The sequence below is a fragment of the Pinus tabuliformis genome, chromosome 2_1, assembly GCF_031772625.1.
Source record: "Pinus tabuliformis cultivar Carrire ecotype Pingquan chromosome 2_1, CPIR1, whole genome shotgun sequence".
NCBI lineage: Eukaryota > Viridiplantae > Streptophyta > Pinopsida > Pinales > Pinaceae > Pinus > Pinus tabuliformis.
In genome coordinates this window covers 568,693,833-568,700,278 of record NC_142299.1, presented here as the reverse complement: position 1 = coordinate 568,700,278, position 6,446 = coordinate 568,693,833, and the positions used below count along the sequence as shown (strand labels likewise).

General features: G+C 38.3%; 1 pseudogene; it reads right to left on the bottom strand.

Moving 5' to 3' along the window:
* Nucleotides 1-288: 288 nt before the first annotated feature.
* LOC149201707 (GPCR-type G protein COLD1-like) lies at nucleotides 289-5,268 on the bottom strand (annotated as a pseudogene).
* Between the last annotated feature and the right edge of the window lie 1,178 nt (nucleotides 5,269-6,446).

Sequence of the window (6,446 nt, the reverse complement as noted above, 5' to 3'; positions counted from 1 at the left end):
AAAAATTCAAAAAAAAAAAAAAAAACCGCGCGTAAACAACTACTTTGACTCCAACCCATATCTCATCAATTTTTAGACTTGGGAAACAGTCTTAATATGATCGTGGGATTATGTATTTTCAATTTGGCAAGATCACTAATTATAGCTCGGTCTCGTACACCATTCACCATCTAAATTTATTGCGGGACAACGTAGCCCAAAAGAAAGAGCTTGAAGGCTGGAGCAATTCCACGATAATTTCAACGAATAGAACGAGACAGGACACACAGCGGAATTTTTTTTGTAATATTACTCGTCCTCTTGAACAGAACATACAACAGTTCCAACAAGTCGCTTGAAAAAGGATCTTGCCTCCAACTTCGGTCTTGAACCTTGAATTCGCTCCATCTCCATACGAGATAGAATAATTTTCCTTTTTTTCCCAAACATGCATCCATAGATTGCAACAGTTACCCACGGGGCTCTGCTTCTCGTATCCGGATTATCAACGGTTATACTCCCTATTCTGGGAGGTGAATTTTCTGGGACAGGGTCTTAGATTCCGGTATTCTAAATCTGCCTTCTATTATTGTGGCTAGCGACCTTAATCTGTAACAAAGTTTGGGGTCATAAGGTGAAATCTGATTCCTTGGAAACCTTCTTCAAAAATCTTTTTTCTGCTTTGGCCCTCAGAGATATTCTTCCATCTAAGATTGTTCCTACCTGGAGCAATGGATGGCACTCCGAGATATTCTTCCATCTAAGATTGTTCCTACGTGGAGCAATGGACGGACGAGGATTGAATATATCTCTAAGCGATTGGATAGATTCATGGTTAAAGACCAGCTGGTCTCTGGATTGACGGATCTCCAATCTTCAATTTATCCTTCTTTTACCTCAGACCATCTTCCAATCCTTTTATCCTGGACTCGAGACAAGGGCCGCAAGGCTTATCCTTTTAAATTCAACCATACGTGGTTGTCGCACAAGGATTTCATTGATATCATACACAAGGTTTGGAATGGACAATAACGTTCGCTTGGCCCTATGGATCTTTTATGCAATAAGCTTCAATGTCTTAAGAGGGAGGTTCGCAAACGGTGAGCTTAAGTTGATCGTAGATTTCCGGACTATTCAAGAATCTGACGGACATGGGCGCGGTTAATTTTTTGACCGCGCCATGTCCGTCGGATTCCCGAATATTCCAGAAATCTACAATCAACTTAAGGATGGCCGGTTCACAAATGGGTCAAAGATCAAAGAATTGTTGACTCCCATAAATTGGATCTCATAGAAGCCTCTTTGTGGGTTCTTTTTGATCTGGACGATCCTCTGTTCACCTCTGAAGTGCGCAAGATGCAAATTTTAGAATTGGAAGCACATAAAAGAGACCTATACAAGGCACAGGAATTGGCTTGGAGACTAAAAAGTCAGGCAATATGGGTTGAAGCTGGTGACCGAAATTCGAAATTCTTTCACAGATTTGCATCTATGAGGCGCAAGGTAAATGGAATCTAGAACATTTGTGGAGTTGGGGGTTATGTTCTCACCTCACAATCTAATATTGAACAGGGCGCATTCCTTCATTTCAGAACTCTTTTCTCTGAAAAAGATCTTGTTTTTAGAGACCAAGTGGATTTTATTAATCAAATGCCCTTGATGTTACAGGAGTCTGAGAATGACATTCTAGGAAGACTTATTTTGACCGAGGAATTACATTCTGTTCTTCTTGCATGTGCCAAGGAAAAAAATCTTGGACCGGACAGTTGGGGGGTTGAGCTATACATTCATTATTTTGACCTTATGTCACAGGATCTTCTGAATGCTGTGGAAGAATCTCGGATTAAGGGATATGTTTCGGGTGCTATCAATGCTACTTTCATAGCATTAATCCCCAAAAAAAGAGCCCAATCTCTTTTCTCGATTTTCGGCCTATATCCCTTTGCAATTTAGTCTATAACTGATTTTTAAACCTATTGTTGTTAGACTTAAAGCTCTCATTTCAGATCATATATCATTGGAACAGTTTGGCTTTATTGAGGGGCGTCAGATTCAAGATGCGGTGGCTATAGCGCAGGAAGTTTTACACTCTATTAAGGTCAAGAGACTTAAAGCTTGCCTAATGAAGATTGATATTACCAAGGCTTTCGATAGTGTCGACTGGGAATTTCTTAGACTGATTCTCTATAAAATTGGTCTTAATATCCACAATGCTAACTGGATTTTAGCTTGTGTATCCTCCACCAATTTTGTTGTGATTATTAATGGCCTACCTACTAATTTTTTCAAAGCTCACCGGGGATTAAGGAAAGGATGTGCTTTATCCCCAATTCTGTTCATTCTTATTATGGAATCTCTCAGCAGGAAAATCTTAGATTCCAGGGACAAAGGCTTGATCAAGGGCATCATTATGACTAAACAGATCTGTATTACTCATTTGATTTTTGTTGATGATCTCTTGCTCAGTGGTGAGTCTTCTATCCCTGAATGGTCACAATTTCATGATATTTTAAACATTTTCGGATCTGCTTCGGGACTTATGAAGAACTCATACAAATTTGAAGTGATTTCTTCGCAAGTGTCTGGGGATGTGATGGATCAGATCTGCGGTTTATTTGGGATTTCCTCACTTGATGTGGACTTTGGATTTCAATATTTTGGTTTCCAAATTAAACCGAATCTATACAAAATTGTTGATTGGAGCTAGATCATTAAAAAAATTGACATCAAATTAAAAAATTGGACTTTCAAGTGGCTCTCCATTGGGGGTAGGCTTATTCTTATCAAAGTTGTACTTCAGTATTTATCTGTTTACTGGATGCATCTCTATATGCTGCCATTGGAGATCATACATAAAATTGACGCAATTCTTGCTAGATTTCTCTGGTCCGGTAAAGAGCAACCATGTAAGATCCATTTGGCTAGACTGTCTCTTTTATCTAAAGTTGTTGAACAAGGGGGTTGGGGGATCCTAGGCACCCTATCTTTTAATAAGGTTCTCATATGCAAAAGTTTGTGGAGAGGATTGTCGGGTAGGTGTTTATGGTCTTAAATCATTGAAGGTAAATATTTGGGCTATCAGGACTTTGAAGTCTGGATTAAAGGTGGTGCTAAAATCCCTTCCTCAATTTCATTTATATGGCGCAGTATGATGAGACAAAGGCATTAGCTATTTGTGGGGCTTTGCTAGGAGGTCGGTGATGGCAGTAGGATCGAGGTTGGGCTGGACATTATTGGTGGTACCCAAGGGGTACGTATGCTATATGTTCCTCTCTTACAACACTTGCATGACAGAGGTATTTATCTTCTATCTCATATTGTTTCTTTTCGAGCTCACTCTCCATATCTTCAGACTTGGCTCCGGGCAGAGGACATGGATCTTTCGGGTCTTCTGGCTACCGAATGGACTCTTTATATTAGACAGATTGAGGCTGCAGGTATTTATATTTCAGATAAGATTGATAAGATGAGATGGGCTAGACAAGTCCATAAGAACCTGATTGCGACCAAAGACATTTATAGGTCCATTTCCATCCTAGCTAATCCTTCTGTGGAGCTATCTTGGTTCCACAAATCCTGGAAATGGAACTTCCCATTGAAGCTTAAATGTTTCAGTTGGCTGGTATTGAATGACAAAGTTCTCACTTGGAAGAATTTAGTTCGCAGAGGTTTCATTGGTCCTAGTATCTTCATGTTGTGCAAGCAAAATTCGGAAGATGTTGAACACCTCTTCATGAACTGTTTGGTTTCCACAGAAATTTGGTTTTCATTTCTCAGTGTATTCTAGATTGTGGAGGATTGGAAGCATAATAAATTGTTAACATGTTTTAAGCACTAGTTTCAGATACAAGTAGTTTTTGGTACCTTGCCTTTTTTCATCATTTGGGGCATATGGCGCTGTAGGAACCTTATCATTTTTGAAGATAAGCAATATGATATTAGATACACTGTTATGGGGATTGTTTCTCATTTTTCTGAGATAGGACCTATGAAACAAATTAAAAAATCTAGAAAGGTCATATTGCAGGACATCTGGAATGAATATCTGATGGGTTTCTTCGATGGGGCTTGTAAATCTGGACTGTGTGGATGTGGTGTTCTCATTGCTACTGAACCTGATAAGTTTTATCACTTTTGGTGGGAGGGTGGTTCAGGTTCCAACAACAGAGCAGAAATCATCGCACTATGGGGGCTGCTATACACTGCTAGTTGGCTCAACATTTCCAATCTGCATATTTTCGGGGACTCTAAAGGATGCATTGATTGGATAAAGGGATTGTCATGTTTCCAGCCTCATCTTCTGACCTATTGGATGAAGCACATTCGTATCTTGATCAATTCATTTCAGCTCATTGATTTCAACCATATATATAGGGATTAGAACCTCATTGCTGACATATTCTCCAAAAGGGGCATTTTACACCTCTTGGAGTCATTCATTATGTTGTATACAATTGGGACTCCAGATTTGATTTCGACTCTATTCCGATCTCTTAGATAGGACTAGCATATGTCTCTTGTTTTCTTCTTTCTTGTTTTTTGTATCAAAGCACTTCTGAACAATGGATGATAGCACAACAGTCGGTCTGTGTTTTTATTTTCTGTTTGGGTTTCTTGCTGCTAAGTTTTAGTACCTTATCCTGGGACAGAATCATGTTACTGTACTTTCTTTAGTAATATTAAAGAAGGCATTTTTTTCGACTGGAAAAAAAAAATCCCCTTCTTCAATTTCCCTGATGAAAAGAGACAAATTGTTGTAGGGTAAATTCATTGCTCTAAAACCAAAAAGCACGGCCATGACCGTGACACCTACCACTCCAACTTTGTTGACTAGTTGAGGCATTGTGAAAAACCCTTTATATGGGGGAGGCATAGGGAAGTGAATGCCCATGTGCAAAAATGCATGGAGAAAAAGCCAATTGGAACAAAATTTATCCCAATTTTGCTTGTTCTTTGCCTACACCATTATTGCAAAGTATCAAATAGCAATGGTAATAAGGCAGAATGAACACCAGTAATGTAACCAGACAAAACAAGTCCATTTTCCAATTTATCCACCTTGCCTAGGTAGAGGGGAGAGAGGTATGATTTAGAATAGAAGGAGCTTGAAAAAATTGTTGGAGAAGGCAAAAACAATGCTAAAGAGGATTTGGAAGAGAGCCCATTTCTCTTTATATATATTTTTTTTTGGTACAATTTGCGGTTGAGGAACCAGAAGCACATCCATCGCAATGCTTCCAACGATCCCAGCACTACAATGCCTTCGCATATTGCCCATCCCCCTCCCATGTCCACAGTGAAAGGTTTTGAGTTCAAATTTTGGCTCCCCGACACACCTCGTACACCATAACAAAACTTGGGAAGGTGATTTTGTGTATATTAAGGTCATTTGCAAATCATAAGTCTAAGGAAAGACTGGTCCAAATCCAATAAAGAAATGGTGGCCTTTTGGGGATAATCTGTCTCCACTAAGTATTCAATTAGGAATGGTCTTTTTTGTCGAAACACCCCTTACATAGGGTTGGATGAGGCGTTTTATACTTTTTAGTTAATAATATTATATTTAGAAATTGAATTTTTACCATTTATTTAATAATTATGAAACTAAAATTGTGAAATTTTATTTTCTATTTATATATCTAAATAAAATATTACATTCAATTAATTATTTTAATCGGTAAGTAAGAAAGATATAAATATTTCCTAATAAATTAATAAATATTTCATAAACTACTTTTAATCTTATAAAATTATCAATTAAAAACATCAAATTTATATAGAAAATTATATGTATATATAAAAATATCTACATTTCAATAAACTATGTCTATATAATATATATATAGACATGGATACATGTGCCCGGAGAACGCTGTAAATTTCTGAGTGCAGACTTCATAAATTTGATGATATCAATTTATGAATCCGTTGAGGCAATGAAGCAGAGGTACAGTGATTCGACCATCCACAATTGCATCGAATACCTTCTGGGTGCCCTCCTGGGGTGTCTGGTCTGTCCTCGGAGTCATAATTTTCGTTTTGAGTTTCTCCCGTATAAATTCAAACAGAGGAAATAATTTAGAGCCATGGATTAATGTTTTGCAACAGGAGCAGCATGTGACTGTTAGAGCGCTCCGCGTAAGAAAGCATTGTTGTAATCTCCTCTTGAAGGTGGGATTCAAACTCTTTTAACTGCTCTACAATTTCAATCTCGTGGAATGCAAGAACGGCGTCAAGAAATGTCTGTTTGAGGGCGGAGACAAGTGGGAGGGAAGGGTTGCAGGGGGTTCTAAATATGTGTACATTGGAATACCCCTGGCAACCTTAATAAGTTGTTCTTTAATGGATTTAGGAAGATTGCATGCGTCTGAAACGCTTGAGATGACTTCTAACACAACTTTTAGAAGAATTTGTTTCAATTGTCGAAGATCTATTGCCTGGAAGAGAGCGTATAAGTGCAATGTCAG